This window comes from Molossus molossus, unplaced genomic scaffold (assembly GCF_014108415.1).
Source record: "Molossus molossus isolate mMolMol1 unplaced genomic scaffold, mMolMol1.p scaffold_m16_p_11, whole genome shotgun sequence".
NCBI lineage: Eukaryota > Metazoa > Chordata > Mammalia > Chiroptera > Molossidae > Molossus > Molossus molossus.
This window is the reverse complement of record NW_023425346.1, coordinates 32,846,436-32,860,214: the sequence shown is the minus strand read 5'-3', so window position 1 is coordinate 32,860,214 and position 13,779 is coordinate 32,846,436. Positions and strand designations below refer to the sequence as shown.

Here is a 13,779-nt window from a genome sequence, read left to right as displayed (position 1 = left end):
CTGGTAGGAAGAAGAAGAAAATTTCAAAGAATCACAAAATTTCAAGAATCATAATTACAGAGATCTGTTTAACTCCAACACCAAAATCAGAGGACAGTGGAAGTATGGGTTCAAAATTTTGAGGAGAAATTATTTGCAACCTAGAATTCTACATGCAGTAAAAATAACAATCACATGTGAAGGTAGAATAAGAACATTTTTAGAGGTACAAAAATATCAGAAATTTTACTTGGCCAATAAGCCTGTTGAAGAAGGTATCGGAGAATGTGCTCCTCCAATACAGGAGCGTAAACTAAGGAGGAAGATTTGGGATTCAGGAAACAAGGGATATACTACAGGAAAGAGGAGGCTCATGAGTGAATCCCAGGATGACAGCTGTGCACCAGAGCTAGCGAGCAGCTGGTCTAAAGATCGCAGCAGGTGAAAGGTATCAAGAAATATTTCTTTCAATAGAAGAACCTCATAAAAACCTAATGTGCCTGAAAGTTCTTAGATGATATTTCCACAATTAGGGGAGAGGTTGGTCTAAGATAATGATAAGTTCATAGAAAAACTAAAAGACGAAAAATAATAAAACCAGACACTTACTGACTTCAGGAGGAACAAAGTGTTGTTCAGGAAGAGAAAAGTGATCATGAAATACTACTGAGCTCGTCTATGAGGAACAATTACACAATCATAAAAATATGAACCCTGATTACTGGCCTAGTGAAATGGCCATCTTAGGAGGCAGGCAGGCAGGTGAGACCAAAAGTAGACTGAGTATGATCAAGGAAAAGTAGGGAAAAAGCATTAAATCTTCATCCTCCGCAGTGGTAAGTCAAAACCTAATGCTAAAAATATTTCCCAATTAAATGTTTCTTTCTTCAACTTTGTAAGTTCTCACACTTTCACTGGGTACCTATAGTTGAGCATGTAATACATACTAAATAAAACATTTTATGGTAAGTCATTAGCTAATTTCATCTATTGACAGTCAGACGATATGAAATGTTTGACCTTAATTATATGTAAAAGTTTCCTCAGAACTAATTCTAGAATGAAGAAAATATTTTGAAAATATATGTTACAATTTTGAACCACCTCTTGCAATTCAGCTCATGGTGAGCTCTTCATGGAAGAAGTATAATATATAAAAAAATACAGGCTTTAAATATAATTAAAAGACTCTATCATTTCACCATGTTTTCTGGTGTGCAGTCAAGTAAAATAAATAAAAGAAACAAGTCAGTATGGAAGTTATTGTAAATCTCACTGTTCTTTCTATTTATGAACACTTGTTTTTGTTAAAACACAATGACATCTTCACCTTTACCTCTATGTGAGCTAGAATCCAGCACTTAATCATCAGGACCAGCTCCTGGTAAAAGTGTAGAAGCAGAGCGCACCTGACAGAATTCTGAGTGCAATGGCTCTCTGAATCATTCCTATTTCTCTACCATCAAATCTTTTACAAATCTTTAGCTGTTTTCTCTCATTGCCCCAAAACTTTTTATTTTTTCACTAGCAAATGAAGTCTACAGAATTTTGACAGAAAACCAAGGTATAAGCCTAATCAAAAGAAGACTGATTACTTTCTTGACATTCTGTAAAAGGAGCAATAGCATATTAAGCAGTTAAAAAGCTTTTCTTATCCTTTTATTTTAAAAACAAACCTGTAATTGGATCACTTGGTTTTAACAGCTCCTTTGATTTAGAGAGGCAGATTCATTATAATTGGTATGTATAAATTCATGTCAAAGAGAAACTTATTAAGGATTATAGTTTGCAATTGGCCAATATAAAATATTTTTTTATTAATACTGAGATTTTTTTGCGGAATGTTTTTTTGTTTGTTTTCTTTTGTTTTAGTACGTGCCCTTAGTGGGAACCAAACCCGGGATTCTCTAGTCCGCAGGCCAACGCTTCAACCGCTGAACCAAACTGTCCAGGGCTTAAAATTGTTTAACACTAAGATATTGTAACTGGGGACTTGAATCATATTTTAAAGATAGATAAAGTTGCCACAAAATAGAAGAATCCTTCCAATATATTATTCCATTTAACATTGGGAAACCATAGCCGACTCTGAGGATGCAAATAATTTACATATTATTTGTGGAAAAATAGCTCTCAGTATACAATAATAGAGAGTAATTTCAAAATCTAAATAAAATAAAATACTAATTTTTAAAAATGTTAATATTATATAGCCTTCTCTAGAGTTTGAAGCTATATTCATGTCTACACATTCATATCATTTCTAAATTGTATAACTATGTCCATTTAAATGCTGTACTATTTTTAAGGGAGATTTATATACTACATTTTGCACTGAATTTTGGGGGACTTTGGCAAAGCTAAATCAATATACCAAAGCAAAATTTTAGGAATAGCTGTTTTTAAACAAAATGAATCAAAAGGCAATAAAGTATCCATTAGGAAGTCAAACATATAATCTTCTAATTTGGACTTCTAAATCCGAAGATTAAAGTTGCTTTTCATTTACCGATACCAGTACACATACTATTGAGGCAGCTGGCAGATTAGCTCTCCTTCAGTGCTCCCTGCCAACTGTCCGTCAGAGAGAAAGGTAATGGCCTCTTGGGACTTCAGTTACTCCATCTAAAAACATTCTAAGACTTTGCAGAGGTTTTAGAGAGAAAGAACTCTACATTTCATATTTCCCATTATATTTGATGTACAGTTTAAAGAACTTTCTAATTCAGAGGATCTTTGTGATCCTTTTATTTTTCATTGCCTGGAAATCACCATACTACTCATATATGCTCTGGTTTTATCATTTGGTCTTTATTTTCTATTTTTTTTATCCTCACCTAAGGACATTTTTGCATTTATCTTCAGATAGAGCGGGAGGGGGAGAGAGAGGAAGAAACATCGGTGTGAGACAGACACATCGACTGGCTGCCACCCACACGACCCCAACCCTGGCCGGGGACAAACTGCAACTGAAGTACGTGCCCTTAGCGGAAACTGAACCCATCACTCTCTGGTCCGCGGGCCAATGCTCTAACCACTTAGCCAAACCGGCCAGGGCCATTTGGTCTTTAATAGCAGTATGTTAGGAAGTAAGAATCAACTACAAACTCCATCAGTATATCCACAGACAATTTTGTTTCAAGCAAAAATGGATTTAAAAAAGAGATGGATTTAGCACCACCATCACCACTCATGTTATGAACAACTAGAAAATGAGACAAAATATGGAAAACAATGGCCTAGGAAGAGGCATTATAAGCTCGAGGCCTCTGTGACAAGGAAAACAGACAACGGGACCTCAACACTCACCAGCTTCCTTCCTTCCTGTGGGTAGTTTTGAGGCAACAACACAGTCAAGCAGTCATCCTAAGTTGGAAAAGAAGAGATCATAATTCATGTAAACCAATTAAGACAGAATCTGTGGAACATGGTACCACAAAAGAAGGAGCTATACAAAGAAAGAACTACCGAGATCTGCACTGGGGGCTCCCGAGACTGGCTAGCTGCGTATCTGTCCGCAGGAAAGGAAATGGCCCAAGGCCGTGGAAAGAACCACAGAAAGAACTCGTCAGAAAACACCTGTGCGCACAACAGGCTGGAGCAGTTGGTCTTCCCACGAGCCAAACTGGGGGAAATGCAGAGCAAAGCAGAATCCTCAGGAGGGTATTTATGTCAAGGCACAACATAATCAAATTGCTGAAAACTGGTGATAAAAAGAAAATCTTAAACTCATCCAGGAAAATAAGTTACATTGTGACACATATACAGAGCAGTAAGGAGAAAGGGTGACCGCAGACTCCTCATCAGAGACAACACAAACCAAATACATTGAAATATAAAGGAAAACTGTCTACCTATAGCTCTTTACCAATGGAAAATATTTTTCAAAACTGATAAATATGCATTTCCAAATGAACAAAACTAAGAGAATTCATTGCCAACAGAACTGCTGTCCAAAAATGTTAAAGGGAGTTTCTTAGAGAGAGCGAAAAGAACACAAGATAGAAAGTTAAACCTTCACAGAGGATTGAGGAAAGTCAGAAATGAAAAATGTGTGGGAAAATGTTAAAGACAATTTTCTCATTTTTAAAAACTATTTTCAAAATATAATTGACTTTAAAGCAAAAATGATAACAGTCTAGTTTGGGATTTACGCCATATGTGTAAGTAAAATATAGATAATAATAGCACAAAGGATAAAGAGATGGAAATGTTCTGCTGTAAGGTTTTTATACTACACGTAAAATGTACAATATTATTTGAACGCAGATTGCAATAAGTTAAAGGTACATACCATGAACCCAAGAGAAAGGAATAAAAAACAAAACAATGCAAATAAAATATAATTGTAAAAAATAGTCAATCTCAATAAAAGAAAAGGAAAAAGGAACAAAGAACAGTTGGTAGGACAGGCTCTACACATAGAAAACAATAAACAATTTTATACACACATCAATAATAATAATAAATAATGCAACCTGTCACTTATATGCCAGTAAAAGTTTTAAGTACTTTATAGATATATCTAAAGTCATTTAATCATCACAACACTAGTACGTAAACACCATTATTAACTCCATTCTACAGATACAAACCGTAGGCACATACTCAATGGTAAGGGTAGATACGATAAGATAATTTAGTAATTCTGAATCAGAAAGAGAAATCAGGATTGTGGGTAGCCTTGGGAATTTGTCATGGAAAAGATAAGCCTTAAGCCAGCTCTTGCAAGGTCTATGCTTGATGACTACCAAGTATTTCACACTAGATGTCACAACCTAGTATCAGAGACCTAGCACTTCATCTGAGTAATTTAAATCAATTATTCAGCTGTTTCAACAAACATTCATTGAACACCTACTATGTTTTAGGCTCTGGGATCACAGAGATGGACATATTGTATACATGTACTCTGAGTACTCACCCCCCCCCAAAAGCTTGTTATCTAGTCAGTTGTGTGAGTGTATTTGGTGTGTGTGTGAGTGCACACATGCATACACACACATGTGCATGTGTGTAAACCAATTAGAGAGCAACTGAGTTTAGGTTGATGAGTTCAGGAAGCAGGTGGCTGGTGTGAATTACCCAAAGATGCCTTTATGAAGGAGATGCCCTGCAGCGGAATATTGAAAACCAGTAGCATGTCCACATAAGTAAAGAAGGAAGAAGAGCATACCAGTTGTGAGAACAGGATAAGAAAGACGTAGGTGGAAATAAACAGGGTCAGCTTAGCTAACAGTAGGTAATGTTAGAGGAAAGCTGAAGACAAAGCTGAGCACGTAAAGGGGGAAAGAGAGACACAAATTGAGGCATGAAAATTAACTTGAATCCTAGATTTTTATTGAGAAAACAGAACTGGTGTTTCATCCCCAAATTCTAACTAAACCATTCTGTTTTACTTAGACAGGAGAAAGGGCATAAATACAAGGAGTGCAGAGAATTCCTAAAACAATTGAGAAAAAGGTTGCAATAATTTAACATGCAGGTAATGTCCTCAGAACTCAGAGATATCAATAAAAATTAAAATAGAGAAAAAATTTACTTTAGTCAAGAGTCTGTTGATTTTTCTAAAGACAAAAGCTTCTTGAAGCAATTAATAAACATGCATCACGGATGTCACCAAACATCACCAAACTGTATAGAAAGGAACCTTACACCAAAGAGTAAGCAGTATAATCACTGATACTCTCAGGGGCTGGTAAGCTGCCTACTCTGCTCAAATGACAGAGCACCAGACCTTCACCGTGCCCGGGCAATATTCCCGCTGCATTTTGTCAGCACATCAGCAAATGTTCACAGTGACAGGAACGCAGCCCAGGAGTATAGCCTTACCCTCCTCATTCATGGCTCAGTCATCTCGGTGCAACGTGGCTCTCCTCTCCTGGCTCCCTCCAATGGCCTCAAATGCCAGTTCAACAGCTTCATCATCTCTGCATCTAAATCTGGACCTAGGTATCAAGTTTGGATGTTGGATGAGACTACTTAAGTACTTTGCAGAAGTGTGAAGAAATCAGTCCTAGAATGGAAGGAAAAAGAGTAAATCCCCAGAGGTGGATTTGACACAGTTCCTGTCCCTACTGAAGTTCCCTAAGATCACAACTGAAAGAATAGCCGACCACAAACTGAAGGGCTGTGTTAACAGCAGGAAACTGAAACTCAACTCACAACTCTTCCCACACAAATATAGTATCCACCACAAACTCTGAAATCGTCATATCACTGCGTATGCCACCTACTGTCCACAGGAGGTGTATGTTAACATTAGGTGAGCCCAAAGGTGACATTTTTCTGCAGTGACCTTTCAAAGGCTTCTGGTTAGCTTTGGCCATTTATTACACCAGGGTTCCTAGTATGATTCCTCTTTCTACTTCAGGGCATACCCAAGAAAGTATAATTATGGACTTATTTTATTGTGGTTAAACTCCCATTTTGTGAATTATTCTCAAGTACTTTGAAACTGCAAACTGTTCCCCAGGATAACTCTTTCTCAACACTTAGCATACAGCTGACTTTCACCCTCCCTTCTCCCTTCTCTCCTCCCTTACTGGGGTGTAGACTCTCTATATATACATTCTAATAGCATTGTTTGCTGCATGAAATATAATTGGGAAGAAAGGGTTAGACCAGAAATGCATCAAAATTGCTCATAACACTAACATTTGAGTGGCTTTAGAATTGCTTCCTTTTGTAGATTCACCCTTTCCCTCCTTCATCTTGCAACCACAGAGCGGGAGAAAATAGAGATGTTCATGAATAATTAAAAATCAGCCTAATAACAGAATATAACAGAAATAAAAATTAATTCCCAGGATTATTTACCCAAGAGTCCCTATTTTCTTCCAAGCAGTCTTTAGAGTATAAACCCAAGCAAGCCACTTCTAGACAAGAAGTGTGAAATTTTTGAAGATATGAACTTTCATATAGGAATAATTCTTTCAAAGCACTTTTTAGACTTACATTACTGTCTTTGAGGCAAACTTTTTCCATACCAGGCAAAACAGAAAAATTGAGCAATTAGATGAGGTTGGGTTTACAAGTATGAACATGGGACAGTTTTCTTAGTTCATCATGGAGTTAGATTTGCCAAACTGCCATGCGATACTTAGGACATGCTCAAAATGTACTCGTTGTTTATAGGAAACTCAAATTTAACTAAGTGTCCGGTATGTTACAGGGCACCCTACTTGAAGTGAAACAAAAAACCTAGTTGGGGAAAATAACTAGGCTCCTAGCAGAATGGGAGTCATTTTTATGGAAATGGTGAGGTTGCAAAGCCCAATATCAAAGCAAAGCCCAACACTGTAAGCATTCAAATGATACTTGGCATATATTTAATACTTTAAAATGTGTAAAGCCTTCCACATATGGTAAATGTATTATCTGGACCCCCCTCATCACAATGCTTGTGTGAGTATTCGTACGCCTGTTTCAAGGCTTACCGATGAAGAACATGCCTTGGTGATGCACACGAAGCTGCAAAGGAAAGTTAAAACTTAAATCCTTGTCTCAGTAGGATGGAGTGCTTACAAATAAAGAAAATGTCTATATAGACATTGCACAAGACATTCCATCCCTGAGCTACAGATGAAAATTAAATATCTGACAAACCCAGGATAAAACTAATATTGCAACCTAAACCAGGAAAAAGATATTCTCAGAAAGAGCCACTGAGCTGCCTCACATCCCTTCAGACTGTAAAGACCAGTTCGGTTTTTTAAAGCAACAAAACATTCATTTTATTTCCTCAAACACTGTGAGACAATTATCTTCTGATGTGGGTTCATTCATATGTACCCAAGGTTTCTAAATCCCACCCACTACTCTTTGTAAGCCATTTATATGTCTTACAGATCTTTAATGAAATCACAGGATAATCCACATCTGTTTAACTTAGAGTCATTTCCCCTAGATCTTTAGATTTCAAATTTAGAAAACGTTCTTGTAATAATTCTTTTGCTGTTAACTACCAGGGTCTTTTTAAATTGTAGAGTAGCGACAGCTGGCGTTCATACTGTGTATTACACTTCTCCTCAGCAGTTTTTATAGTTCACCTGTAGTCCTCAAATTCGAGTGTTCATAAACATTCCCTGAGGAGTTTTTTAAAATGCAGCGCCTTAAGCCCCTCACAGACTCTGACGCTATATGTCTGGGTGATTACATTATATAAGCCCCCAAGCTGCCGTTCCTCTTCTACCTCCCGGTCAATCTCATTCAAGAGAACTTGATTGTGCATATGAATCATAGGGATCTTGTTAAAATACAGGTTCTGGGGGCAGTGGTTTGGGGATGGAGCCAGAGATTCTGCATTTCTTCCAAGCTCCTGAGTAGCTTTATGCCCCCATTTAAATCCTAAGCATTTCTACTTATTTATGTAGCCAGATCACTACAGCTTGAAGGCTGAGTTTACAAAATGTGACTTATAGATGTTTCTCAGTGCTCACACTGATTTTGTTTAAATCTTCACTGCTCTGTCTACAAGAATCCTGAAAGACAGTCACAGTCACCTCAAAAGAAGTAGCTCAGGACAAAGCAGGCCGACATCCTGATGAAAGTTTCTCCTAAACCCATTTCTGTTCCTTTCTAGAACAAACCATTTTCTGGTACCAAAAAAGCAGAAAGGCCCAGGGCAGTATCACCCCTATAAACACTGTGCATGTATGTGGGAACCAAAGCTCCACACAGTATCATCACTTTCCTGCACGAATGGAATTCAGAGCAGTTCAATGATGATGATGATGATGATGTTCGTGGTGGTAATGAAGATGATAGCTAACATTTATTGCGCACTTCCTAAGTGCCATGCGTTGTGCTAAATTCTTTACACGGATTACTGCATACAATGAAGATGATATCATTGCCTCCATGGTAATGATCAGCAGAGAGACAGAGAAAAGAGCAGTGTCCTATCTAATATCACAATTAAAGTCCAGTGATAGACTTGTGAGTCATAAACTAAAACCAAAATATTACATTGAGGGATCCTCTTCTATTATTTCTCTATGCAGTCTACACATTTTAATAATATTATTTGCTGTATACAATATAGTTGGGAAAAGAGGGCTGTAGGAAATTCATTAAATTATTCATGTTATCAGTGGAAGTGGGATATCCACTGGTGGAAGTGGGGGATCCCTTTCCCCACTAGGTGCTGGGGGTCGGATTCTTATGAGATCTTGAGAAACAGAATTTTTAAGACTTGCATGAGAGAATGAATGCTTTTTATTTGCATGGAATTACGTTCCTTGGTTTCTAAAGTCCCAGTTCCCTTAAACCAGTCCTGGAAGAGGTGCAGCTGGGGATTCAGCAGAGCTAGAAGCAGAGCCAGTGTCCAGAGTTTCTGTTCCATGTTGAAAGTGGGTCTGGTGTAGCATTAGTCATAGTCCTTTAGCCCATTATGTGGGTGAATGCAAGGGAGTGTGTCCCCTGCAACAAGAGAACCAAGAGGTTGGGCAGGCAAGACAGGGAACTCCTTTGGTCAGGTGCTTAAATATCTCAAATCTTCCTGTCCTTGCAGTGGTCATGCCTACTCTGGGCAATGACCTGTTCCCAGGTGTGACTGACAGGCAGGTACATTAATTTCACTCAGACTTTACTGGGCGTGCATCTGTTCTTCCCTTTATTCCTTTCCCGTTATTAAAATAACTAGATTTATTACAACAGTATCATTAACACCAACATTTGAGTGGCTTTAGAATTGTTTCACTTTGGAGATTCATTCTTTTCCTCCTTCTACTCCCAACATCACACAGAAGACAGAAAGGGAGGTGGAGACATGTAACATTCACTCTCGATAATTTTCGCATATTGCCATCTAGCAATACATGTCTAGAACTTACAAGGGCTTTCCAGAAAAACCTTGGATTTTCTAAAAATAGCCAAAACATATGCCTATCTTCACATATCAAACACTAAAGAGCTATTGCAGCACTGATACAGGCAACTTAAAAAGATGTGTTCTCAAGAGTTGAGTTCTGTGACCATGTCAAAGAATAAAAAGCAAGTATTCACATACTTTTCCTCTTATCCATCCTTTTAAAAATTTCTCTTATCCTTCTTTTAAATGTTATTTCTTGCAACTAGGTAATAGTTCCATTCAATCTTTCTTATAATAACAGAATATTCTTTCCAAACTTTTAATGTGCTTTAGATATGCTTGGTTCAGCAGAAAATATTACCTCTTGTCTTTTGGTATTATAATCCTTTTGTCTTTATTGAAAGAGCTAGCAGCAAAACAAAAGTCTTTGTGAGCACTTTGTGATGACTATATATTCCATCCTTCGCTTAAGTATTCATCCTTTTTTTAAAAAAAATTTTTTTCCATCCCTTTACATTTATTTATTTATTTATTTATTTACTTATTTATTTACTTACTTATTTATTTTGGTTTATCTTCACCCGAGGATATTTTTCCATTGATTTTTAGATAGAGTCGAAGGGAAGGAGGAAGAGAGAGAGAGGGAGAAACATTGATGTAAGAGAGGCACGTTGATTGGTTGCCTCCCTCATAACCTCTACTGGGGCTGGGGATTGGACCTGCAACCCAGGTTTGACGAGGAATCAAACTCACAAACCTTTAGTCCGAGGGTCGGGTCGATGTTCTAACTGCTGGCCAGGGAAGTATACATCCTTTGTTATTGAGAATTAGTTTTCTAGAATAAAAGGAAGTCATATGTTTATCAAAAAGCATTAATGCAGACAGCCGTGAGAATGAGACAAGAGAGAAAACCCCAAAGATTACATATTGGCCTCTGAATAATCTCATAATCTAGAACCTCGATCAATCTTTGTAGTTCTTTGAGGGACCTGCTTTGTCTCTGAAGTATAATAACAATCTAAGAGAGTGGGGAAAAAAAGCAAATAGATAAGGGGAAATTGGAGTAACAGTTGAGACAGCTATTCACCTCTCTCTCTTCTCCTTAGTTTTATTGTTGTGGAAGGAGTAGAGACTTTGGAGCCAGATAAATCCAAGTTTGAATCTCAGTCATCAGTACATGTAGTTGTATGGCATCAGGCGATTTCTTAGCCTCTGAGTCTCATTGTAGACACTGCTACTTTTCCAAGCAAGTTGTCAGGTTCACAAATGTTAACCAACAGATGTTAACATAAGTTTGGAGCCTACAAATGGAACAAAAAAATGCAGCTTTTATTAATGGTAGCTTATTATGAATGGTCACCACTTCTTCATCTGTTCAAACATTGATTTGTTGTTCCACTTATTTACGCATTCATTGGCTGATTCTTGATGTGCCTTGACTGGGGATTGAACCTGCAACCTTGGTGCATTTTGGGATAATGCTCTAACCTACTGAGCCACTGGGCCAGGGCCATCTGTTCAACTTTCCACAAATATTTATTGATCACCTCTTTGTGGTAGAAATACAGTGAAGTCCCAGGAATACAGTAAACAAACAGATAAAGTCTCTGTCTTCAACAGGTTTATTATGCAGCCTTTGAATACCCACAGTAAAAAAAAAGTCTGCCCACCCCATTTCACTGAAATTCCTCTGGCAAAGATACCATTGTCTTACTAATCAAATACAATGGGCTATTTTGTGGTTCTCAAGAAAACCTTATCGTAGCATCTAATGATAATGAGTAATTATCGTCTTGATGTCTAGAATACTCCTCTCTCTTTCCTGATTTCCTAAATCCTCGGATTGAAACTTTTCACTCTCCATTGTTAGTTTTTCTTCTTCAATTATCCCTTTAACTAATATTTCCTAGTGTTCTGACTTTTACCCTTTTTCTTTTATACTCTACACGACGAGACCTTTGTTCCTATCTTCTTGAAGGAAAGATTTCAATCAAGAGACAAAGTGCAGAAAAGCAAGCAAGAATTTACTGACCGCAGCCAAAACACACATAGGACAGTGAAACACGGAAGGGCATAGAAGAAGCAACAGGAGAGCCTGGGCTGGGCTGCCTTGGCTCACTGGGGAATCAGAGAAAAGGGGACTTTGGAGACAGGTTCAGGGGTTAGCCCAGGATGAGCTGCCACTGCCCACTGCTCTCCTGGTTGCAAGTCTCATGGGGTCCCATAGAGTTTAGGGCATACATGCCTTGTGGTGACAGGAGAGAGGAAAGGGAATGGCATGGGTGAGCTCCCTGGGGGGAGAGTACGCTGAGACCTTCGTTTTCAGGGGTTTTAAAGGTTTGGCGATTAAGGGAGATCTTAGGGGAGGATCAATAGAATATTCATCAGCTTGATGATGATGTACCAAAATGAGATTTACTCTCTTAATTTGTATGTCCTTGGTTGTGGTTGGCAAATGGCACTAAATAGATTTCTGTTGCCGCTTTGAGTAGGGTGATTTAAGCTATTTACCCTATGATTGGAGAGAAGTGCAAATCATTTACTTTTTTTTTCCAGAGAGAGTAGAAGGGAGGAAAGGAGGTTGAGAGAGAGAGAGAGACATCGATGCAAAAGAGACACATTGATTGATTGGTTGCCTCCCACACAACCCCAACGGGGGCTAGGACCAAACCTGCAAACCAGGTATGTGCCCTGGACCGGGAATCGAACCCTCGACTCTTTGGTCAGCAGCAGGCCAATGCTCTTATTATGGAGCCAAACCAGCCAGATCAAATCATTTACTCTTAAGTGTCCTTGGTTTAAGGAAGGTAGGATTTACTAGGTTGCTGCAAACTGCTGTTTAACAATCTGTCTTAGTTTCCTTATTCTGCTTGTCCTGGTATTTTCCTAGCTTTTTACTATCCTTTAACACTAGTGATTCTTGATGTTTTCAGTGACAAATTCCTTTAAGAATCTGAAGAATCCCTGGCTGGTGGCTCAGTTGGTTGGAGCATCATCCTATGCACCAAAAGGTTGTGGGTGCAATTCCCCATCAGGGCACATACCTAGGTTGTAGGTTCGATCCTGGGTCAAGGGGTGTATGGGAAGCAACCTATTGATGTTTCTCTCTCACCTCTATCCCCCCTCTCTAAAATCAATTTTAAAAAAAAAATCCTTGGGGGAGGATTTAAAAAAATAATCTTTGGAAACCTATGCACTCTCTCCCTAGGAGGGAAAATGGATCTACTTACAAATATACAAAAATTTGCACATATTTTTAAAAATTTCACTGGCCTTCTTCCCTTCCCATAAAACCCATTGTTGAACTCTTTGGCTTTAACTATTAGCTATATGTCAGTGACCCTCAAATCTGTCTTCCACATAAAGCACTTTCCTGAGCAATGGGACTATTTTCAAATGACTTATTGACAACCCCAAATAAATGCCCCTTAGGCACCTTAAAAATCAAGACATATCAAATCAAACTCAATTTCTTTCTCCTAAAACCTGTTCCACTACTAAGAGAAAGAACCTATGGGAAAAAACCAAAAACAAAACAAATAAAGAAACAAAAAAGACCACACTTTTTAAACCTAATAGACCTAGATTTAAATCCAGCCCTGAAAACTTCAATAATATATTTAACCTCTTTGTGTTTTAATTTCTTTTCTTTTTTTAAAAAATTCTCACCCACAGACATTTTTGCATTTATCTGCAGATAGAGCAGGAGGGAGAGAGGGAGGAAGAGAGAGAGAGAAACATCGATGTGAGAGAGACACATCAACTGGTTGCCACCCACATGACCCCAACCGGGGCAGGGACAAACTGCAACAGAGGTATGTGCCCTTAGCGGGAACCAAACCTGGGACTCTCTGGTCTGCAGGCCAACGCTGTAATCTCTAAGCCAATCCAGCCAGGGCATGTTTTAATTTCTTATATTTAACATGAGGATAATAATACTATCATTTTCTGAATTAGTATGAAAATTAAAATAGATAATAGGAAAA

At 38.1% G+C, this 13,779-nt stretch overlaps 1 long non-coding RNA gene across 1 annotated transcript; it reads right to left on the bottom strand.

Moving 5' to 3' along the window:
• Positions 1-5,863: 5,863 nt before the first annotated feature.
• On the bottom strand, positions 5,864-11,089 carry LOC118624957. The gene is made up of 3 exons (XR_004958580.1): positions 10,881-11,089; positions 10,551-10,628; positions 5,864-5,927 (listed from the first exon to the last, which is right to left on the bottom strand). It is a non-coding gene; the product is annotated as an uncharacterized LOC118624957 (long non-coding RNA).
• Positions 11,090-13,779: the final 2,690 nt, after the last annotated feature.